Raw genomic sequence first — 25,958 nt, forward strand, 5'->3', positions numbered from 1 at the left:
GGCGCAGCTCGGAGATGACATTTATAATTCACCAAAGTGATTGATGCAAAAGATGATCTTCACCAAAATTTGCCGGAGCCTGGTGTAAAACCCGAAATATTATTGTGCAATCAAGGTTTGAAATTGAGACGCTTATTTATTTCAAAAAACGTCGTCAGTAAAGCGTCAGGAAAGTGGCACTTTAATAAACATTTGTCGGCAGTTAAATATCCTTCAAAACATCTAAAATGACAAAAGAAACCCGACACAAGCATTTTGTTAGTCAGACAAAAGGTTTTTAGAAGTGTAGACGTTTTTTCAGACTGTTGTTCTAATCTTTAAAAAAATGCGTTTGCAGCCTTGCAGAAATTTTTGTGCAATTTTTTAAAATAAATTCCTATTGATGATTTGCATGTATCTAAGATTAGTTTTAAGTATTTATCAAATTTATCCAAAACTGATTCTTACTGAATTTAAGTAAATACAAGTCGATTGATTCATTTGCTTTTTTTATCTAGTAATAATGAGCGGCGGCAAACGCAAACTAAAACATTTTTTTTCTTACAATTTACTTTATTTGTTTTTTGTTGTTTTTTTTTTGTTGTTGTTTTTTTCTTTAACATCTGATTGCTACATTCGTATTATCTCAGCATTTCCGTACTTTAAGCACTTATTATCGTCTAAATATAAAATTTGAAAAACCAGGCTTTTAAAACACCCTGTAGCGAACCATTTCATACTTTACTATCTAAACTATTGCTATTATCAATTTACATTGTTTGTATAATACGATAGTCACTCTTCGATCAAACCGGTTTTTACGGATCATTTCTAAAGGTCATATCTATGCCATATGCACATGTGCAATGCAAATTTCTTCCTGGTCTAATACGAGGAATTTCATAACTGGTTTTAATAGAAATGTGGATTATTACATGAAATAGCAGGTAATTTGGCTGTTTAATATTTTTATCAAATACTCAAAAGAAATGGGTTTTTTTCTTCTTTTTTAAATGTGTTGTTCAAACATAACTGCAAAAATTAAGAATGTTAAGATTTAGCAATATCCATAGTAGATGTTTGTTATATATTTAGAACAAAGGTTATACTAAACGAGACACTCCGTTAAATTTTAACAAAAATAACTTCAAAATAGGTTTAACCGTACGCAGTTTAGGTATCGCTGTAATGGTTTGTGTTAGTAATTGAACCGATCAATACATACAATTTCTCTCATAACACATTTAAATTCACTTCAAAATTTTAAATACCTGTCGTTCAAAAGTATTTTCTTTTGTTTAATTTGTGCAAGACTTTATTGCAATATTACATTTCATATTATGAAGTCAAGACAAAAAACCAGAAATCAAATTACTATTCATGATGTGTTATATCTAATTAAAAACACACAAAAAATGTCTATTGTAACATACCCATCGAAGTGTAAATAGTCGGTAAACAAGTAAAAATGAAAATTACCTGTTTATAATAATTGTGTACAATTTTATATCTTTCTATGAAAAAAATAAATAAATGAAATAATCCACTTGACCAACGGATATTTCTGTGCAATAAATATCGTTCAAAATGTACCAGCAACGCCCAATTCTTAAAAAAGAGTAGGACAGTCATTTATAATGTAGGATCATAAACATTTTTCATGAGTCACCATTAGAATATTCAATATGTTTAAATATCAACATGCAAGAGGAAATGACATAGTATCTGATTCATGTTAAAAGGCGTATGCTATGATAGCATATAGACATATAACATATTGAAAACTGCGTAATAGAATTTATTTAAACTTTACATTCAGCGTTTCTGTTATATAATTCTAGATCATGCAAAGTTTAAATTAATTCTGAAAAATAGTTTTCATTCTACTATATACGTATATATGTAACCCTACGTCGTTTACAGCTATTTTGCTAGCTATGGTAGTGCAATTTAACTGGTATGTCATATTTTGAACTTATTTTTTGTGTAAAATCTGAACTTGTGAGATTCATGTTAACCTTTTATTCATTCATGTCAACAGTTTTCATTGATACTTCATTGATAAACGCTATCGTATTGTTATCGGAAGTTATGACACTGTTCTTGAAACACTCATTATTTTCATACTGATTTACAACACGTGCTTGTAAATTACAACTTCATTTTCAATAATAAGATAATTATAGAGAGCTATATAGAGATGTTAACTCAAGTTAAAACAGGCTTTAAAGTATTTTATCTATAGTTTTACTACTAGTGTACTATAATATTAAACGTACGAATTGAACTGATTTCTTACTTTATATCCATGCGACTAGATTATAAATAAATACATATCGATCGGTATTGTACGGATTGTATCATGTATATTTCTTCCTGGTTTAATACAAGGAAATACTTTATTAATTCCTGATATAAATTTTCAGGAGTATGGATTATCAGAAGAAGAGGCAGGTAAATAAATTAATTTAATGTATTATCATATACTTGTCAGTCATTTAAAGCAATGCGTTGTACTTATAAAAAAAATGAAAATTAACAGACAACAGAAAATTTAGTGGGTTGTTTACATTTTAAAAATATAGCAAAATCGAAAGTAGACATATTGTTTAATATATAGCACTGTGACTTCTAAATATTATTAATAGAGAAACTATACAATTATTTTGAATAATAATTAATTACTTATTTAAAAAGTAAATTAAAACGATAGTAGTTAGGATAAAAGTTTTAATGATAGCTGTAATTGTGTATAAATTATGTATAGTATTGAACCGATCAAAGTTAAGACACAATCAGCTTTTATACCATAAACAAATTTAACATATTGGACGAACGTTTATGCATTCCTTAACAAAATATAGACCATTTTACACCACGCTCTGTTGCTATGTAGTACTATCTTATCGCGCATGCGCCTTCTGCACATGACAAAATATTGCACTAAACAAAGTCATTAGTATACGTCCGTAAAAGGAAATAGTCAGTTCAATATCAGGAGCATTAATGTTTCTTGAATAACGCATTTACACAAAATAAAAACGAAGCAGAATAATGTTACGAAGGCCGCTTAAGAATGAGTAGAACAGATATGTATCATATAATCATTGTAAATTATAAAAATAAATTTATCTCTTTTCATATTGCAATGATTCATTTATTGTGTCGTCTGCTGCAGTAGCGGCGATATATAGGGATAACTTCTTCGTCGGTCCGCACGTCCGTCACAAACTTTACATAAAAGATCAGTGCCAAATCTATAGTTGTGCATATTGTCAGGATTTTCCAGTTTATTGATTTTTGTCAGAGTTATTATCCTTAAATGATTTTTTATTTTTAAGTTTGTCCACTAATGCAATTTCAATGAAACTTAACAGGAATTATCGGTACCCCAAGTACTTGCGATATTACACGGGTTTTCCGATGGAAATTATTTTTTGCTGAGTTATGACCTTTGAATATAAAAGGTGTTTTTGTCTGTGAATGATTTTTGTGTTGCCAGCTACACAGAAGCTTGTCTGGATTACTCCAAGGAAACTACTGGTGCAATTTCATACAAACTCTACAGAGATGATAATTAGTAATAAATCTAGATGTTCATAACGTCTGCATGTTTTGGATAAACGATTTTTGTTAGAGTTATGGCCCTTTTATGATTTTTTTTAAGTTTGGTTAGGCCACTCCTCTTCATACGTCTAATGGAACTTTATTGACACATTACAGGATTGATTGGTAACTTAAGTGTTTGCGCATTTTATACCGGATTTCCACTCGGATGACTTTGGCTGTGTTATTGATATTGAATAATCAAAAGGTGTTTAAGCATGTTTATGATTTTCGTGTTGCTTGCATTTTGTTTATAATTTACCTAGTATTCAACGTAGCCAAAAGTAATTTCTGTAAATATTTATCGGAATTTACTTGTAACGTGAATTTTATATAAAAAAGAGGGAGCTGTTTTCTTACGTTCAAGGCGGATTTATATTTTCTCCTGAACATTTTCCATTATTACCTGTTGGGCCTATGGTGGATGATTTGTGCCATTCGTGTTTTCGCCCCGCGACCCCGCCAAGCGAAAAGTCGAAAATTAACAAGGTTAAATGGCGGACACGCTGTTTAGCGAGGGCACGGAGCAAGATTTAAGAAATAAAATGGCGGGGTCGTGGGACGAAAACACGCTAATTAGCGGAGTCACGGGGCGAAGTTTAATAAATAAAGCTTCGCCTCACGCTCCCGCTAATGAGCGTGTTTTCGTCCTGCGACCCCGCCGAGCAAAAAGTCGAGAATTAATAAGTTAAAATGGCGGGGGCGCGGAGCGAAAAAACGCTTATTAGCGAGGGCACGGGACGAAGTTTAATAAATAAAACTTCACCCCGCGGGGGCGCGGAGCGAGATTAAGAAATAAAACGGCGGGGTCGCGGGACGAAAACACGCTATTAAGCTGGAGCGCGGAGCGAATTTAGATAAATAAAACTTCGCCGCACGACCTCGCTAATAAGCGTGTTTTCGTCCCGCGATCCCGCCAAGCGAAAATTCGATAATTAACATGTTAAAATGGCGAGGGCGCGGGACGAAAACACACTAACTAGCGGGGGCGCTAATTAGCGTGTTTTCGCTCCTCGCCCCCGCCGTTTTATTTCTTAAATCTCACTCCGTGCGAAGTTTTATTTCTTAAACTTCACCCCGTGCCTTCGCAAATTAGCGTGTTTTAGCTCCGCGCCCCCGCCATTTAAACTTGTTACTTTTCGACGTTTCGCTTGACGGGGTCGCGAGGCGAAAACACGAATGGCACAAATCAGCCTCCATATGGGCCCGTATTCAGAAACGGTACGTCTCCCATTTACTACAAATAACACGAAACACTAACTTATATTTCGCCTAGTAGCGCTGCACAGTAGCTACGAGAGACCGTTTATTAAACAAAAACCATACAAATATATCAATATAAGTTACAAAATTGTGTATATATATATGGCAATGAACTAGATGTTTATAGCATGTTAAATGATCCGAATCATCGGAAAACACGACGTCCAGGAAAACAAACAGAGAATGCTTCTCTTATAAAACTTGTGTCCAATTTAACAAGTTCAGTGCCTTCCTCAGCGGCTTGTGTGGACTTTACACGAAAATATTAAATAATTTTAATTTTTATTTTAAATAATAAAATATTCTTATGACAAAATATTACCAAATTTTGCATTAATCAACCCATAATTAAAATTTCTTATTTATAACCTTGAAAATTCGAAGCACGTGTTTATAATTAACTGGGGTATGTACACTTGAAACTGACGTCTACACAAACTAAACATACAAATCATTTCCATTGGTCAAGTTGCAACAAAGCAACCAAGCACTGGCAACTCTCTTACTAGCGGCGTATACAATCGTCGTGCAGACATAACTAACGTGGTAAAGTAAATCTTAAACTTTGCCCCGCGCCCTCGCTAATTAGCGTGTTTTCGCTCCGCGCCCCCGCCATTTAAACTTGTTACTTTTCGACGTTTCGCTTGACGGGGTCGCGAGGCGAAAACACGAATGGCACAAATCAGCCTCCATATGGGCCCGTATTCAGAAACGGTACGTCTCCACTTTACTACAAATAAAACGAAACACTAACTTATATTTCGCCTAGTAGCGCTGCACAGTAGCTACGAGAGACCGTTTATTAAACAAAAACCATACAAATATATCAATATAAGTTACAAAAATGTGTATGTAAATATGGCAATGAACTAGATGTTTATAGCATGTTTAATGATCCGAATCATCGGAAAACACGACGTCCAGGAAAACAAACAGAGAATGCTTCTCTTATAAAACTTGTGTCCAATTTAACAAGTTCAGTGCCTTCCTCAGCGGTTTGTGTGGACTTTACACGAAAATATTAAATAATTTTAATTTTTATTTTAAATAATAAAATATCCTTATGACAAAATATTACCAAATTTTGCATTAATCAACCCATAATTAAAATTTCTTCTTTATAACCTTGAAAATTCGAAGCACGTGTTTATAATTAACTGGGGTATGTACACTTGAAACTGACGTCTACACAAACTAAACATACAAATCATTTCCATTGGTCAAGTTGCAACAAAGCAACCAAGCACTGGCAACTCTCTTACTAGCGGCGTATACAATCGTCGTGCAGACATAACTAACGTGGTACAGTAAATCTCACCTCGAGTGACGCTTGAGTAGACTAACGTTCGTTTTAAAAAACTGTCAGTTCGCGTATATGATGCACTAAAATGTATATGGGACGAAATTCATTTAAAATCAATACTCAAAACTAAGTGGTATTCAGTATTATTTTATGGAGGACACCTCAAGGTAGCACTCTTATAATCTCACAGATTTTCAACTTTGCTGAGTTCACTCGACACTTATTTTATAATCTGAATACCACTTTACCGAAAGGTTGAGGACTGTCTTGACCGTTAGGCTTACAATTTGCAATGTGCATTGAGCTGTGTTATGCAACAAAACCAATTGGCAAGCTATTTTATCACCCTACCAGAGATAAGGCTGAGTAAACAAAACGAATACCACTTTGCAAATTGTGAGTTATTTACCGTTAGTCTACTCAAGCGTCACTCGAGGTGAGATTTACTTTACCACGTTAGTTATGTCTGCACGACGATTGTATACGCCGCTAGTAAGAGAGTTGCCAGTGCTTGGTTGCTTTGTTGCAACTTGACCAATGGAAATGATTTGTATGTTTAGTTTGTGTAGACGTCAGTTTCAAGTGTACATACCCCAGTTAATTATAAACACGTGCTTCGAATTTTCAAGGTTATAAAGAAGAAATTTTAATTATGGGTTGATTAATGCAAAATTTGGTAATATTTTGTCATAAGGATATTTTATTATTTAAAATAAAAATTAAAATTATTTAATATTTTCGTGTAAAGTCCACACAAACCGCTGAGGAAGGCACTGAAATTGTTAAATTGGACACAAGTTTTATAAGAGAAGCATTCTCTGTTTGTTTTCCTGGACGTCGTGTTTTCCGATGATTCGGATCATTAAACATGCTATAAACATCTAGTTCATTGCCATATATATATACACATTTTTGTAACTTATATTGATATATTTGTATGGTTTTTGTTTAATAAACGGTCTCTCGTAGCTACTGTGCAGCGCTACTAGGCGAAATATAAGTTAGTGTTTCGTGTTATTTGTAGTAAAGTGGAGACGTACCGTTTCTGAATACGGGCCCATATGGAGGCTGATTTGTGCCATTCGTGTTTTCGCCTCGCGACCCCGTCAAGCGAAACGTCGAAAAGTAACAAGTTTAAATGGCGGGGGCGCGGAGCGAAAACACGCTAATTAGCGAGGGCGCGGGGCAAAGTTTAAGAAATAAAACTTCGCGAGATTAAGAAATAAAACGGCGGGGTCGCGGGACGAAAACACGCTATTAAGCTGGAGCGCGGAGCGAATTTAGATAAATAAAACTTCGCCGCGCGACCTCGCTAATAAGCGTGTTTTCGTCCCGCGATCCCGCCAAGCGAAAATTCGATAATTAACATGTTAAAATGGCGAGGGCGCGGGACGAAAACACACTAACTAGCGGGGGGCTAATTAGCGTGTTTTCGCTCCTCGCCCCCGCCGTTTTATTTCTTAAATCTCGCGAAGTTTTATTTCTTAAAATTTGCCCCGCGCCCTCGCTAATAAGCGTGTTTTCGCTCCGCGCCCCCGCCATTTAAACTTGTTACTTTTCGACGTTTCGCTTGACGGGGTCGCGAGGCGAAAACACGAATGGCACAAATCAGCCTCCATATGGGCCCGTATTCAGAAACGGTACGTCTCCACTTTACTACAAATAACACGAAACACTAGCTTATATTTCGCCTAGTAGCGCTGCACAGTAGCTACGAGAGACCGTTTATTAAACAAAAACCATACAAATATATCAATATAAGTTACAAAAATGTGTATATATATATGGCAATGAACTAGATGTTTATAGCATGTTAAATGATCCGAATCATCGGAAAACACGACGTCCAGGAAAACAAACAGAAAATGCTTCTCTTATAAAACTTGTGTCCAATTTAACAAGTTCAGTGCCTTCCTCAGCGGCTTGTGTGGACTTTACACGAAAATATTAAATAATTTTAATTTTTATTTTAAATAATAAAATATCCTTATGACAAAATATTACCAAATTTTGCATTAATCAACCCATAATTAAAATTTCTTATTTATAACCTTGAAAATTCGAAGCACGTGTTTATAATTAACTGGGGTATGTACACTTGAAACTGACGTCTACACAAACTAAACATACAAATCATTTCCATTGGTCAAGTTGCAACAAAGGAACCAAGCACTGGCAACTCTCTTACTAGCGGCGTATACAATCGTCGTGCAGACATAACTAACGTGGTAAAGTAAATCTCACCTCGAGTGACGCTTGAGTAGACTAACGGTAAATAACTCACAATTTGCAAAGTGGTATTCGTTTTGTTTACTCAGCCTTATCTCTCGTAGGGTGATAAAATAGCTTGCCAATTGGTTTTGTTGCATAACACAGCTCAATGCACATTGCAAATTGTAAGCCTAACGGTCAAGACAGTCCTCAACCTTTCGGTAAAATGGTATTCAGATTATAAAATAAGTGTCGAGTGAACTCAGCAAAGCTGAGAATCTGAGATTATAAGAGAGCTACCTTGAGGTGTCCTCCATAAAATAATACTGAATACCACTTAGTTTTGAGTATTGAGTTTAAATGAATTTGATCCCATATACATTTTAGTGCATCATATACGCGAACTGACAGTTTTTTAGGAAATAAATTTTGAAAAACAGATACTAAGGAATAAAGATGATCCCATTAAATTTATGTCAGAAGTTGAATTTTATCAGAAATTTCAATTTTCGAAGGAGTGTGGACATTTTATACCCGGAATGATACAAGTAGTAGGAACTATTAAGAGTATATTCAGCTCGCAAAATATAAGTAATTATGACAAAAAGAAGTGAATTGATACGATTTCAAGTTGGAAATTTCTTGAATTTCCTTTTATCCATGAAAATAACTGTTCTTGTGATTGTTAATGTGTCCGTCGATGATTCAGGACTCAAGTTCAGATGATTTGTCGTATGCATCTAAAAAAGGCCTATATAAATATTTATATTTTTAATAAATGCCATTTATTCATTGTTTTGTTTGTTTGTCTGATTGTTTGTTTGTTTTTGTTTTGATTTTTATATTTAAAATAACAGTAAGATACAAGTGATACCACTGTGTTTGAATTTTAGGACTGACACAGAATTCCCAATCTATATATTTAAAGATATTTCAAAGGAAACATGACAGAACATATATTCATGGCGTCATGAATAACCATGGCATAAAGTAAACTTTGATGACGTCTGAGTATCTTAATTAAAAAAATATATTAAAATCTACGTAGCAAAACATTATTTTTAACATTTGTTAAGCATGATTTATATACTTTACTAAACGAGTATGGTGTTTCATTATCTAGATCTAGTCTGTAACTTTAATAATAACTGTATTATGTTCTACCACTTCAGTCATCAGTATTCCAGCATCACAATCTAACAAGGTTTTTAGGGGGTGGGGTATTAACAAGATTATTTTATTTAAATAATTGAAATGATAAAGATTCTATTTTGCAAATACCAAAGACAAATATTTAAATAAAACAGTCTTGATAAAGGCAGGCACGTTATGTCTCGTTCAATTTTTATTCTTTAGAAAAATATTTAAAAACTTTAAAAGTTGCACTTAACGTGCAGTATTGTGTTATGAAGGTAGACAATGTAAACAATGTAGTATCTTGACTGCCATACAAAATGATGATGGACTATTATTATACCCTTTGCAGAATAAATAAATAAATTGATAAATAAATTAATAAATAAATAAATAAAAAAATGAATGAATGAATGAATGAACGAACGAACGAACGAACGAACGAACGAACGAATAAATAAATAAAGAAATAAAGAAATAAAGAAAAAAAAGATAGTTCAGAACTCTTATAAGATAACAAGAATTGAAAAATTTGAAAAATAAAAATGATAGAATTTCTAAAGCATAATGGCCCTTTGAAATTGTCATGAGATGATTAAGAAGAGAAAACATAATTGTGTATTGAAAAGTTTTTTCATTGACGTAAAAAGGATGCTACTTTCAAAATAAAGTTTACGCTAATTTAAAATGTTTTCAGTTCTAAATATCTGTCAGAGGCCTTTCACTACTTCTTTTAGCTTCCTTTTTTTTCGTCCTGTCGTTCAGGTTTCCCAACATTGTTTTGTTATTGTGGCATTTACTACTTGAAAACTATTAAATTCTTTTTAAATTTCTCCTCATGCTTTTGTTTTATCGATCATAGATTTAAAAACTTTTTTCTTTTACATTAAGATTTTATTACATTTTTTTTTTCACTTCGGTGAAATGCACTCTTTTACACGATATGGTTACACTTTTGCAATGTATATGAAGTGATGTTATGCAATAAACAGATTGGTCAACTTTTGAAGTCTCCTTAACGAGAAGTAATAGTTACCGTACGAGGAATAAGTCTGCATAGTATTTACAGACCCGGGTGGCGATTTGAAGAACGAGAGAGCGTAGCGATCGAAGTTTTTAAAAGGCCACCGGGTCTGTAAATACTATGCAGACCTATTCCGAGTGCAGTAACTATCTTACCTACATTCTCTTTTGTTTTGCTATCCATACATCATTTTTTAACTCAGTATTTATTGATATTACTCACAAGAAACATATTATTTATGTACTTTATCATGTTTAAGTCATGCAAAGATACAATCCGCTACGCTCTTGTAATTCATTCGTTCACAAATCAGGTGTTATTTGAATATTCTCGTGTTTTTCGTGGGGTTTCATTATGTAATAAGGTCAGATAATGTACTTGTTGAGTTGACAGAACTTGTCGAGTAGGCAAAGGTAAGATCATTATTTTGATATATGAATACATAATATATTTATAATATATACAAATATTGAGGAAGATAAAAAAAAGTTTTCTAGTCATAAAACGGAACACTTTATTTTTAAAATAAATTTCATGGTAAGTTAGGTTGAGTAAATAAAACGAATACCAGTTTGCACATTGTGTGTTACTTACTGTTAGTCTACCCCAGTGTTACTTGAGGTCACCTTTCGTGAGTTAAAGTCGAGATCGTTTCAGAAAACGGGCCAAAATCTCACAAGTTCTCGACTTACCTAAGTTTACTCGAAACTGACTTTATGTGCATATCACTTTCCTGAAAAGTTCCAATTTCCAATTTCAAATTTTATTGCCTGAAACATTATACAATGTTTATAGCAAACAAACAATATAAACATATATATCTGTCCAATGGATAAGACATGAGGTAAACTTAACAAACAGACAAAGAGAAGAATTTCAATAACATATTATCAAAATATGATGCTTAAACAATGCGAATTTTGTTTGCAGAAAAAATGAATTTTGCTAAGTTATATAAAGTATTTTTTGATGATAAACACATGATATTTTCAAAATTGTTCAATAATAACTTTTGAAAAAATTACTTCTAAGGGTTCTTGATTTTGGACAAACTAGTAAAAAGTGGTATTCTGTTTCAATAGATTGCATGTTGCAAGACTTACAAAGACGCTCATTTAGGGATATGTTAGTGTACCTTCCCGTTTCTATGGCTAATTTGTGTGCTGAGACTCTGAATTTAGCTAAAGCTGTTTTTAAGTAATTTTCTTTAATAGTGTCTAGATATTTTTCTCTTTTGAATTCATGTTTAAAAACTGCATATGTTTTTAATTTGCTCTAGTTGTTTATTTCAGAATACCATTTTTGGTAATAGTTATCAAATATTTTTGTGAAAGCCAAACGTATCCAACACCATGTTCATTTAAAATTTGTTTTATTTGAGATACCCAATTTCTGTTTTTATATGTTAAATTATTTTGATCATCTAGTTTCAAATTATTTTTATACTTTCTTTACGATATTATCATTGTCTAGAGTTTTTAGCTTATTCCAATACTTAATCATATTATATTTTCGCTTAACAAGCATTGGAACCCGACCGAGTTCTCCATAGAGGACTGTTAAATTTGTTGACTTCTTTACTCCATATATATTTCTTAAAAATCTGGTGTGTACAAGTTCAATATCTGATGCTGAATGCAACCCCAAACCTCAGAGCAGTAATTTAAGATAGATCCCACTAATATATCGAAAGGTTTAATTTTTTGCGATGTTGGTAATACTGTTCTGTCAAATATTTGGAAAAACGTATGTAATGAGAACGAGGCATGCTGCGCTATAAGTTTTTGTGACCTTTGAAATCTACCATTACTGAATAAATGTACGCCTAGATATTTAAAAGATTTAACAAGTTTGATTGTAGCATTATAAATTTTAATGTCCATATGAGTTGATCTGCCATTTTCAAATATAAAAGCTTTTGATTTTTCAACATTTAACTCGAGATCCCATATATTGCAACATGTTTCGACGTCATTGACCATAAGTTGAAGGTTTTCTTTACATTTACTAAAAAGAACCATATCGTCTGCATACATTAATAGAAATAGATGCATATCATCAAGGCATATAGTTCCCGACATATCACTATTTATTTTATTTATCAAATCATTTTCAAAAAACATGGCCAGCAAAGGTGGACCTGTGTCTCCCTGCTTTACTCCAGACGTATAATCAAAGAAGGGGGACAATTCCGAGTTAAATCGAACACAAGACTTAACAGAGTTGTACATGGCACGCAGTGCTAAGACAAACTTGGCACTCATATTTTCATTTAACAGTTTATGCCAGAGGTATTTGTGTTCAATCTATCAAAAAAATGCTTGTCATGTATGAATACGCAATAAAGTTTTTCTTTTTCATTCATTGTTTTGCTTGATTGAGTTTAAGATAAAAATGCAATCCGATATCGATTTTCCTTTTTGAAATCCAAATTGTGTTTGTGTAAGTTTATTATGTTAAGTAGCCCAGTTTGTAAGTCTATTTAAAAGTATCTGAGAATATATTTTTTAAATTATGTTTTTTAATGTTATTCCTCTGTAGTTGAGGCCTGTCTTGACCGTTAGGCGATTATATGGGATTTACTCAATGAGGATGAGTGAAAGTATCGATTCTGAATACGGGAAATGGCCAATTTTTTAAGCGCATGTGTAAGGAAAGAGAAAACGTTTACTAAGAGTCTGACTCCATTCAATTCAATAAATTTATTGCATTAAACATTTTACAATGCTTATAGCACATACACATATATACATTGGCAGATGAAAACATTATCCAAACAGAGAAAGAAGCAACAAATACCATGTTGAGTCAGTTCTTTTCTTTTTCTAGTTATAAAGAAACAAGGAATTCATCTGCAAAGAAAATGAATTTTGCTAGTTTGGCAATAGACTTTTTGATTTAGAATTCATGATATAAGTTCGAACTTATTTATTGTTGGCTATCAGCAAAAATACGGTTTGAGATATTTTTTCGATTAACAAGTTGTGGGAGGAAGTTCTAAATTTTGAGAGGGCTATTTTGTATGTTGGCTCTAAAGAACAATTTCAATATGGTTCGATTTTTAAACTATGTTTGCAGTAAGACTCCAAAACGCGTGGAATTGTTTATATCGCTACACCAGCTTTGTAAGTATGCGTCAAAGATACGCTGTATCAATCATTTGGAATGGAATATCAACAAGATCTTGTTGTTCCAAATGTAATTTAATCCATGTGTTTCCAGGATACTTTTAACATGGCCAGCCCAATTTTTAAATTATCTCAAACACAGAAAAAACAAAGATGAAATAGATATAGATTTAATTAGAGCTTAGACACACACATATATAATATATATATATATATATCAAATGAATACTAAAGTGATGTCTGAATAAACAATGCAATATACTATAGGTAAGACAAATCATCAACTTGAACAGATATAATTATGACTTATTTCAGACCAATGGAAATATAGAATTAAATGAACACAGATCAAAAATCGCACATAACAGAAAAGAACATTAAATAAAAGTCGAACTAACTTTAATTAAACAAAAATTAAACAAAGATAAGAAAGACTAACTGACTTTATAAAAATAAGCAAACAAAAAGTAAAATGGGTTGGGAGGGAGAGGCGAAAAAAGATCTGTATCAACCGATATGTGTCTAAGAACTGTAAAGACCCCGAAAAAATGACTGAATTTATAACAACGCGTAGGAATACAACTAAATCAGTGACCCGAAAAAAACAACAAATACCTAAAGAATGACCCAACAGGTTAACCAATAAAAATTTCTGTATTGTATCGGTAATTAATAGATTTTAGATAAATCGAAAATACTCTACGTATATGTTAGTGTTCATTCGTGCTGTTCTACGGAAATTAGAAACTTCGACTTGAAATCTGTTTTCGATCAATTGAAGTTTGAGCCATTTACTTCCATAATCGGGTAATCGAAAACTTTACGTTGTCAATTCACTTTTTAAAATTAAAAAAATGTCTGAAATAATGATAACCGGTTTATTATAAATAATACATGACTTTAATTAATAACAAATAAGCAAACTGACCAGAATCATTGCAAGTTAAAGTCAAGGTCTCCGTAACACAAATCTCTTGAACAAAATATAATTTATTTGTCTCTTAACAAAAAAAATGTGATAAATGTGATCTAAAGATGACATATAGTAATATAATGATATAATGTTACAGTAACAATTAAGCAAAAGTATAAAATATCAACTTACTGAAAAAGGCTTTCTTATCCCAAACACTTTAAAAAATAAAATATCAATGTAACATCGAAAAGTTGGCTTATTAAGTGACTTGATGCATAATGTGAGAGGACGTACCTGATTAGCATTGCCCTTGAAATTATACATTTTCGTAAGTTGTGACCAATCAAAGTTATCGATACTTGTTTTAGACGCGGTTTTAATTATTTTTCGATAAAGGATAGGGTCTTGCGAGGATTTTGATAAATATTATATACATGTAAGCAAGAGTTTGGCATATAACAATTATAGCTCCCGTCTAAAAGGCGTCGACGGTGTAAAAACTTGAGAAAAATTAAATGAAATTGCATTTATTTCACTGAAGCTAAGAACAAGTTGATCTGGCCTTGTCTCCTACAGCATGTCAGTTATAAGATGAATACACATATTTGATCAATATATAAAAAGTTTATATTTAACACGATGTTTATAGATTTGTTGCTTTATTTACAGACAAACTAACACTTTGCTGTGTTATATAAAGAGCTGATACAAAACTTAAACGTTTGAGTAACATCATGAGCACGTCTGGTGGTCGTGGGCGAAATAAAGGCGTTAATTCAGGCAGAAGTCCAGCACCGTCCAAGGCAAAGGTATTTGTTTTTCTTATAATACTCTTATCATGATTTGCTGAATAATTTCAAATAAAGCCTGTCGAGTACTATCCTGGACGGCTTTTACCTTTTAGAGTATCAGTGTCAGTGTCATTTTTTGGTGTATGATTACAACCTGATGCAGTGAAACGGCGGGAACGAGAATGCATATAATTATTAGATATTGACAAAAGCGAGATTATATCTAGAAAAATAGAGAAAATAAGAACCCCTAAAGAAAGCCCTACACGGCAAAACTGAAAATGTTGCAGGCTCGGTTTGATTGAGCCTGTTCATGGACGGCACTGTCAATTGCAAACTACCATCCACGCCCTCTAAGCAGAATTCAACTTTTAACAGGTGTGTTTTAAGCAAAGCCAATTTTTTTTGGTAATAAATTAATTCAAAATATGAAAACATATTTATTGTGTCGCCTCTACGGAGTAGTGGCGACATATAGGGATCACTTCTCCGTCGTCTGTCTGTCCATCTGTCCGTCTGTCTGGTCTGTCTGTCTGTCTGTCTGTCTGTCCGTCCGTCACAAAACTTGTCCGGACTACTCCTCATAAACTACTGGTGCAATTTCATCCAAACTTTACAGGAATGATCAGTACCAAGCCTAGTTGTGCATATTGTCAGCATTTTCCGGTTCAATGATTTTTGTCAGAGTTATGGCCCTTTAATAATTTTTTTTATTTTAAAGTTTGTCCGGACTACTCCTCTTATACCACTAATGCAATTTCAATGAAACTTTACCGGATTGATTTGTAGCTCAAGTCCTTGCGCACATTGCACGGGTTTTCCGGTTGAATGATTTTTGGCCGAGTTATGGCCCTTTGATAAAAAGGTTTCTTTTTCTGTGTGTTGCCAGATACACAAAAGCTTGTCCGGACTACTCCTCATAAACTACTGGTGCAATTTCATCCAAACTTTACAGGAATGATCAGTACCAAGTCTAGTCGTGCATATTGTCAGCATTTTCCGGTTCAATGATTTTTGTTTGAGTTATGTCCTTTTAATAATTTTTATTTTTAAAGTTTGTCCGGACTAGTTCTCTTATACCACTATTGCAATTTCAATGAAAAACTTTACAGGATTGATCTGTAGCTCAAGTCCTTGCGCATATTGCACGGGTTTTCCGGTTGAATGATTTTTGGCCGAGTTATGGCCCTTTGATAAAAAGGTGTTTTTTTTAATGTGTTGCCAGATACACAAAAGCTTGTCCGGACTACTCCTCATAAACTACTGGTGCAATTTCATCCAAACTTTACAGGAATGATCAGTACCAAGTCTAGTTGTGCACTGTCCGTCTGTCTGTCCGTCTGTCACAAAATTTGTCCCAACATGAAAGTGGCCATCATGAGGCGACACATGTAATTACTGATCGCTCTTGTTTTCACCTTTTAGTGGGTACCTTCACATTCATTTTATATGTTCATGAAGATAAGATTGTCATTCCAAAAGAGACAATCTGCTTATTACGTCATAAATACAATTCAGTCTGCATAATATGTTTTGAATTTGAATCATGTATACGTATCTGATTGTAATTCATCTACTCAGTTTAAATACTTGATTAAAGTGAACACTATACTGACCCAATAAATAAACAAACGACCAGACCACTCTTTTGGGGAAAACAATAACCCATAGTTTTCCTGATCCTTATCGTGTGTCTCTATCTGAAATAATAAATTCTCCTCTACCTATTTTGATTTAATAGATAGTCTGAAATCTTTGTATTAGTAATAATTAATTAATAATTCAGTATTACTGTTGGTGCGACGTATCCCCCCCCCCCCCCGAGAAAAAAAATAAATAACAAAAAAATACGCATATCCTTTTGAAAAATCTTCTAGATCATACTTACCAAGTTCAAAACAGACGACTGGTTTACAAGACGTTTCTTTCGTTTTGAAATATTGAATATGTCTTATTGTTGCTTTGCATTACTTCTGTAAGTGCATTAATTCTGACTGAGCTTCTGGCTTCATTTGTTTTACTATTGAAGTATCTTTACATTTTTGAAGTGTTTTAGCCATTGTTCTATGATTAGCGCCACTTCCTATGATGTAACGACCTTGAAAATCACGTTCAGTGCGTATCGATCCTTTATCTCTTTCAATATTGATACAATTTTTCTTTTTCTGTGTCTAAAATGTAAACATCCACATTTCTTTGCTTTTTATAATCGTATGCTTCTATGTAGCTCAGTGTTACACTGAAAACCAATGCAAGCAATCCTTCTAACAACGGTTTTCCTCATGTTGACTGTTATCCTGCATAGGATCCTCGTTATTGTTGTCATGATCTTGCCATACGGTATTGAAAAGCTCCCTTTGCAACGTCATGTAATTGTCAAATAGAGTCTTTGTACTGCATACTTTGTTCACGTCTGATGAAGACTTTGTTGCTATATAATCTTTTTGCGGCTCGCAAACGTCTAAAAAACATTGACCTTACTTTTGTCTCGATTTCTTTCTTAATTGATGAAATTCGTGATAGGCGGCACGATTATAGGCCTCTTGAAATGTATGGCCTTCGTGTATATAATTCAGTACTGTACATACATGATCTTTTAAGTGGTTCTATAAACCCATATGTCTTCCTTCAGCTCCTCGCTTCCATTCTTGCTTGGAGGTTCCAGAAATAGAGGTATTTCCTTCCTTTCCTTTTCTCGTCCTAAGTATAGTCAAACCTGTCAATAAAAGCCAACAAAGGGGAATGTAAAAGTGACCTCTGTTCACAGTTGCCTTTGTTTGGGAATAATACATGTGTAATTATGTTTGATGAGTATTTTTTTATTTTTCACAAATACATGTATTATTTTAAATCGTGTTTATTAAGACTTTTCAGTTATTAGTATAGAACACAAAAATTCCATACAAAAAAATCTAATAAAATTAAGCTTACTACTTCATAATGACATTCCAAGAATAATTTTGATCTTTATTATCATATATACATACACCTATAACTGATAAAATAAAAACAGTGTCTCAGTTTAAGATAACCGACCCAAAATAAAAGAAGACTTATTGAGCATTGACAGATGGCTAAATGTAACATTGAAATACAATAGCGGTCGAAGAAAATGTTGCTGGGTTTTCTGAAAACTACGCCATAATTTATTACAATGTTTCAAGAAAAATCCTCGTCTTAAACGTACTTTTCATTTGAATGTATGTTTGAATTATGTTCTTTGGCGAACTGAGGAAAATAAACGTTTGAGATTAACTGAGGCATGTTCACTTTTAAGAACATTCCTAATAATCGGCTATCATTATAAGTGTCGTTACAATTGTTACCCCCATTTGTTATTGAATTCAAACGAGCAAGTGTATTTATTTTTTTAAGGTTACACGGTTCCCTGATTTTTTACTCGCAGGGTTAAACAAAAGCGGTATAATGATGGCAAAAAGAAACATTTTACTTACACACCTTGTTTGATGCAAAAAGGGCCTTACCGTTGGTTGGTTCAAAAAGGCCCCAGGGAAACTATTTAGTAATCCCGGGCAGGGGCGACGTGACCCATTGGGCCCCTTTTTTTAAAAGTTTTCATTGGGGAAAAAACATGACCCTTGTTGGCAGTGATGTCCGGAAGTGACCCTTAAATGTAATGTAAAAAAATTTCCCTCATATTGGATTAGCCCCTGATCAAAAAATTAAATCAATCCCTTTTTTAAAAAATTTATGCCCCGATTGTGATGGATTGTGCTGCAGCTGTGATGATATTTATTAAAAGTGATTTTGTGATTTTGATGATGATGACTATCAATATTATTATTATTTTACTAGAATTATTAGGAATTAATTATTATTATTAGGTGAGAATGATTTTTTGAGACATTATTATATTGAGAGTTTAATCCGTCAATATGACGTTTTCAAACCTTGATTCATATAATTTGTTTGGTTTGCATAAGAGCAATAATTTTTATTTATTTTTATATTTATGGGGGGGGGGGGAGATGGGCATATAGGACCAAATGAAATAATTTAAATAAAATGTAATGTCTCTACAGCCTGACCCAACCCCTCACGGATACTTTGTCATGCTACATTACTGTTCTTAATATGAAAAATAATTGCAGTGGGCAGTTTATATAATCGTTTGTTTGTTTGTTTGTTTCATTTTACGCCTTTTCCAACAGTATTGCAGTCATATATGTGGGTAGTTTCCTAACCATCGTTCCTGGAGAGTTACACCAGTACTAGACAACCTTCCTGCGCTAAACTACCAAAGCAACTCCCGGGGATCGAACCCACGCTAGAGAGGTAACTGGATTAGAAGTCATTGACTCCAACCCTTCGACCACGGAGGCGGTTTATATAATCGATTGTACGCGTTTGAAACAGGCATAAATTTGTGGTTTACAAATGTATATTAGTACAGTCATGTCTTTCCATGAAACTGAATATTTATACATGAATATACGTAATTGCAAAAGGAAGTATTCACTTGGTTACTTGTAAGTTACGTATAATACATACATCAGCTAAATAGAGGCAAAATTTGTATGAAAGGTTTCAGAAATGTAGTGTATTGAAATGTGAAAGTGATAAAAGTTTTGTTTCGTTTAAGAAGCGAAAGGGTATAAAATGTAAGGGGCGCAAAACTGTGCTTTTTAACGCTGCACACTTCCTTTTGAAACTTAATACAAAAATGTAAATGTTGTTGTTGTTGTCGTCGTCGTCGTCGTCGTCATTTTGATGACTTAAAATGACATCGAACTATATTGTTAAGGTTTGCATGTAGTGCAGTTATTTTGCCCGTGTAATTAATATATTACACGTGAATAAAGTACAATTCTTGTAGCGTATGTATATACATGCTTGGTTTGAACGTATATAATAGTATTTAATTCATAATATCCACATTTATTGTTTTTAACTTTAATTAAAATAATTAGTTTAACTCTTTTATGTTTTATCGGCCTATTTGCAGGTATCTCGTGAAAGAGGCATCCCACCAGATAGCAAGTAGGTATTTTATGCCCACTTTTTTATTTCTCTGAATATAGTCGAGTAAACAACGGTATTTATATCGAGACTAATTTTGATTACAGATGAATGATATCAATGTTTAGTAACGATACAAAAGTTATCATAAGATATGGACATTTTCTGAGTTACCACAAAAACTCCGTGACAATTGAAAAAACGGATATAATTTTTTAAGGCTGGGCTTTTATGTTTGCAACTCTCCAATATAATTAGGTCATTAAGTATAGCAACAAACACAATTGCAAATTGAAAGGCCAGTATGTACGATTGAGCAAGTTATTTGGAAATTTTACTCAAAACTTCCCGATTTTTTTTAAAGGCGAAGAAAACAATATGCAGGAAAAGCTTAATTATCAAAGTTAAATTTAGCATGTCAAACTCCCCCCCCCCCCCCATTTAAAGGTAAAAATGAGTATTTTTCACATGAGTTCTCCAAGTATTGAGAAAAGTTTCCACAGAAATCCGTAACGTTTTCCATGAACTCCGTGATAGTTATAAGAACTCCAAACAAGTTATCATAAGAACTCAATCCTTCGTGTAACAGTTCCTCCCCCGTGGGTTTACGCGCCTAATTTTTAATTGATCTTCAGAAGTGTGGAAAAGAACTATCAACGTTCATATCTTCTTGTCCTATCAAGTTAAATTTCAGATACTTACTCGTAAGTTCTGTTTAACCATGCCTTTTCCTACACATTGTAAGTTCTATATTGCCGTGCATCCTCCTTCATATTATTTGACGCTGCTTTAGCAAGTTATAAATTTTGTCAAACATTAACGAAAACACCTCTTACAAGTACGTCCATGATCCCGATTACTCCTGCATAAAGAAACGAAAAGCATACAAGAAAACGAACTTATCTTATATTATCAGTTATTTATCTGAAATGGATACAAAGTTTTAATTTTCATGTATATTACATGTTGATGACGTATTTATATAACCGCTAACGATTGAATGGCGTGTTTATAGTAAATGTTGGTCAAAGTATTTTAGATTTCGGTTCTATTTTGCATTTTTGGTTTCTTTTGTTCTTTCCAAAGGTGTTGCAAATCTGTTGATTCGGGTATTTCGTATCAACAACACGTTGTCATTTATATACTTTCTATTAGAATTTCGATTTGAATAAACTTCAATTTCACTAATGGTTTTTCTTTGAGCTAAAACGACATTCACAATAACAGAAATAAAATAAATACATGACGGGACGAAAACAATTAAGTACGAAAATGATTGTTTTGTTTGTAGTTCTTATTACTTCCTCTTTACTTGTAAAAATATTTACTTCAGACTAAACATATTGTTTCTATTGATAATACTTTGTATGTGTCAACATATGCATATGATTTTAATATTTCAAAAATGTACAGGTAAATTCAATAATAGGCTCAATATCATAATCGTTGTGATTCTATTTCCATGTATTCACAAATAAACCAGTGTTAGTTCGGCCGAGTATCTTTATTAAAGATACTTCTTGTTTGACTGCAGATGGGGGCTAGCGGCGATCAGAAACCAAAACATATTGTGGTCGTCGTCTTTAACGATGTGTCGTTGTAGTGGCAGTTCTAGTTGTCATTATCATAGTCAGTCGAAGCCATCGTACCAGATGTAGTTATCGCCGTAGTCGTAGCAGACGTCGTCGTAAAAAAACGTTGCCGTAGCAGTCGTGGTTGTAGACGTTGTCATATATATGCATTCGTTGTATTCGAACTCATAGTTTACAAGTCGACTTGTAAGTTGTAGCTATACTAGAAATCATAGAAGTCTAGAGTACTTGTTTTCAATGTTTCTTGGATGTCGACCTATGATCGTAAAATCGTAAAGGTCGTAATCGTCTGTGGAGTCGTGGCCGTATTTGTCGATATAGTTATTTCATGAGTAGTCGTGGTCATTTTCATGGTCGTAAGTGTCTGTGTGGTCTTTTAAGTCGTTTTCGAGGTCGGCCCTAGCATTCGTAGATAAATACTTGTACATTGTAATAATAAAAGACGTAGAAGTCGTAGTCATAGTCCTGGTCTTAGTTACCTGCGTCGTCTTGAAATACGTATAAATACGTATTTCAAGACGACGCAGGTAACTAAGACCACGACTATGAAATTTATGTTCGAAAATGTAGTCTTAGCTTTACTCATAGTAGTAGACATCGTAGTTTTGGCATTCGACATAGATGTTCTCGTAGTAATTAGTCGTATTCATGTTAATCGTATTTGTTGTAGCGGTACATTAAGTCGTAGAACTCGTCGTCGTAGTTATGGCCGTAGTCGTCGGAGTTTAAGTCTTACTGTAGTCATAACAAGCTTCCATATAGATAAACTTGTTAGAAGTTTTAGTTGTCGTAGTCGTTGTCGTAGTCATAGCTGTATTCGTCATGAAAGTTGTAGACATCATAACTGTGGTCGAAGTCATCGTGGTCATTGTCGAAGCCAAAATTGTATTTCTTAATATTGTCGTCATGGCCGTATTCATAGTTGCTATATACATGTATATACGGTTTAATGCATCAAATCATCAAAATCTTCATAACCATCATAACAAAATCATAATTTTATCCACCCAATCATCATCATTATTATATTATGTGACTATTATCATTATATACTAGTACCTAATAAAATATTCTGGGTTCTATGTCCGTTATACTGTGCGTTTATTGTAAGTGTATCTCATTTTGTTCCAAAGTGTTTGGTGTATTTCACTTGCAAAAAAATCAAATAAATATGTTTAACATCACTGTCTTAAAGATAAAGCCCTATTATTAGAAAAGAATGTTTTTCATAGTTCTGAGTTGATTATGATGACGAAGGTGATGATGATGATGATGACGATGATGATGATGATGATGATGATAATAATAATAATGATTATAGTAATGTTATGATGATGATGATTATAATGATGATGATAAATTCTGCTCTTAAGTTTGTAAATTTTATTGTGTATATCATTTTGTTAGAAATAATGTCAAAAAAGTTTTTCTAATGAACAAGGCTGACATCTTGTGGTGCTTCTCATTCAGATCTGTTTATTACCCCTCACTTTTTGTAATGTTAATTTCCCATAGGCCTCTGGGAGTTATTCTTACTGTTAATGCAAGTGTACCACATGACTAAGAATTTTGTACTATTACATAGGTAACAGTACTTTTTAACAGCGATTACAAGATAAATTTTCTTGCTTGTAAATTAGATAAAATTTCATATTCATTTAAACAAAAAAGTGATCTTTTAACTAACAAATGTATATCAATGTATTCCAAAGAAATAAAAGTAAGTTAATTCATGTAATTCTTTTCCCCTTTAACTTTGAGAAAAATATATGCCTTTAACATCATATTGTATTATTACCCCTCACTTTTCTCGTAATGCTAATTTCCCATAGGCCTCCGGGAGTTATTTTTACTGTTAATGCAAGTGTACCACGTGACTAAGAATTTTGTACTGTTACATAGGTAACAGTATTTTTAACAGTATAAAATTTGGTCACGTGGTCTATTTTTTAAATAAAATGAAATAAAATGGCCGCCATTTTTTTCTCGATTCATTCCTATTTTCGACGTTCACCACGATAGGACATCACCAGAGTAACTATGACACCCATAAAATTTAGTTGTTTGCACCCTGGAGTGCTTTTCGCGTATAAAATATCTTTTTGTTGACTAGTCAAAAAGTAAACATCCGTTTTCAATGGAATTAATTGCAATGTGAATATTTATGTGTCAAACAGGAACATGCAGACGATTAAAATATACAACAAAGGATTATTTAACATTTTAATCAAAGAAACGTTATAGATACATTGTATGGTGGACAGACATAGGATATCATCGTTATTTTGTCAAAAAATTGGGAATGATATTCTGGATACAGATGGATCAAGTTTCACAGATCATAACCGTATAAATGGGTTAGTGTTTTGTTTTCTGAATAAAACACAGCTTATTGTACTTGTTTTGTCAGAATTGAATGCATAGACCCGATGCAGAAATTAAACATGTCGGACATCTCGCAAAACTGTAATAATGCCTGAACTTCTGTAGATCTTTTGCAATTGAAGTTACAAACGTCCCAACAATTTGCCGCTAAACTGTTCGTCGCCCTTTCTGTCTGTGAGCATGTATTTGCCGTATTTGAATCGCTTGCGCGACCTGAAACCAAGAGACTTGCTCGACAACTCATTGTTTTTCGTTAATTTAATCACCTTATAAAAATATAAAGGTGTATACCACATTTATTGGTAAAAATTTCCGAAAGAGCGAATTTCTAGTTTTTAAACGGGGTTTATACTTCCCAACTTACCCGTCTGTTTACTGCTGCTCAAAACTTGTTTGTTCAGCTATTCAACGTCCAAACGACGTCAAAAGTCAGATTTATGTCATTTAAATATTAATAGATGATTACTTGTATTTAACTTCATAAAACAATCATTTTATTTGTTTCAACATTTGTTTATATTTAAACATTATATGAAAATTTCGGCGTGCGCCGATGTTGCGTTGCCATGGTTATTAAAGTGCACATAACTCGTAAAGGAAATAAAAGTTAACAATAAAAGAAAATCTTACTTTTGAAAATAAAGACACTCTTTCGATTCATATCCACTAAGGGTGTTTTCATGAACCAAGTAAAAAATGACAGCAAAAATCCACGAACTTTTTGAACATACCTCGTATGTTATGACTAGTAGACAGAGCTGCATCAGTACTAAGGGTGTAGTACTTATGTACCAGTACCAGTACTTGCCAAGTTATGCAGTATCATTACCAGTACCAGTACTAGATTTTAGCTTGGTACTGCAGTACCAGTACTTTTTGGGGGAAGTACCATTACTTTTATGTATTCATCAAAGTTGGAATAAATGCACAGTGTCAAACAAAAACAACATATGTATAGTTTCAATTAAAAAAATGCAAGCATTATTCAGGAAAAAATATTATTTTCTTTAAAGTTAACATTACATTTTTATAACTTTTATGATTTAAAGTACTTTTTAAAAACAATATTTACAACATATCATATTCATGTTATATCTTATTGTTAAGTAACCAGTCAACTGTAATACAATGCAATCAACTTTCATTTAAAGCACAACAGTCTTTTGTTGCCTTTCACACCTTCACACCTCTGTTCAATTTATACCAAAGTAAATAACAACTTTTTATGGTGCTAACAATATCACTTAAACTAGGATTATTTGGAATAGAAGCAATTATGTCTATGGGTTTCCGGTGGGTGAACAGGGTAGACGCCATTTTTTTTAACCGAGAAAATTTGAAACTAAAATTTTGGATATAAAATTTATTTGGACTTATAAAACGGACTAATGATGAAAAATTAACTTCAATTTATGATGTTATGTCAACGCATCTTGCACCATTGAAAATGTGAGTGGACGGTGTTGGATCGCACATGTATATGAATACGGCCAGGTTGGACATTGTAGATAACCGGTTACGGTTACTTGAATATAAATCTATTGAACATGAGGTGCGTGTGAGATCCAGTAACCTAGTTTTCGCGGGTATTCACGAAAATCATGATGAAAATTGTGTCATTAAGATTAGACATTTGTTACGAGAGA

The 25,958-nt window shown here is 33.2% G+C and overlaps 1 long non-coding RNA gene across 1 annotated transcript in view; it reads left to right on the plus strand.

Moving 5' to 3' along the window:
* The first annotated feature begins 2,210 nt into the window (after window positions 1-2,210).
* LOC132725151 (uncharacterized) overlaps window positions 2,211-25,958 on the plus strand; it is a 31,991-nt gene continuing 8,243 nt past the window's right edge. Inside the window, exons 1-3 of the long non-coding RNA XR_009625013.1 lie at window positions 2,211-2,433; window positions 15,234-15,373; window positions 20,322-20,356. This is a non-coding gene — a long non-coding RNA (uncharacterized LOC132725151). The remainder of the gene's footprint in view (window positions 2,434-15,233; window positions 15,374-20,321; window positions 20,357-25,958) is intronic.

The sequence above is a fragment of the Ruditapes philippinarum genome, unplaced genomic scaffold, assembly GCF_026571515.1.
Source record: "Ruditapes philippinarum isolate M1 unplaced genomic scaffold, ASM2657151v2 ctg2052_1_1_1_1, whole genome shotgun sequence".
Taxonomy (NCBI): domain Eukaryota; kingdom Metazoa; phylum Mollusca; class Bivalvia; order Venerida; family Veneridae; genus Ruditapes; species Ruditapes philippinarum.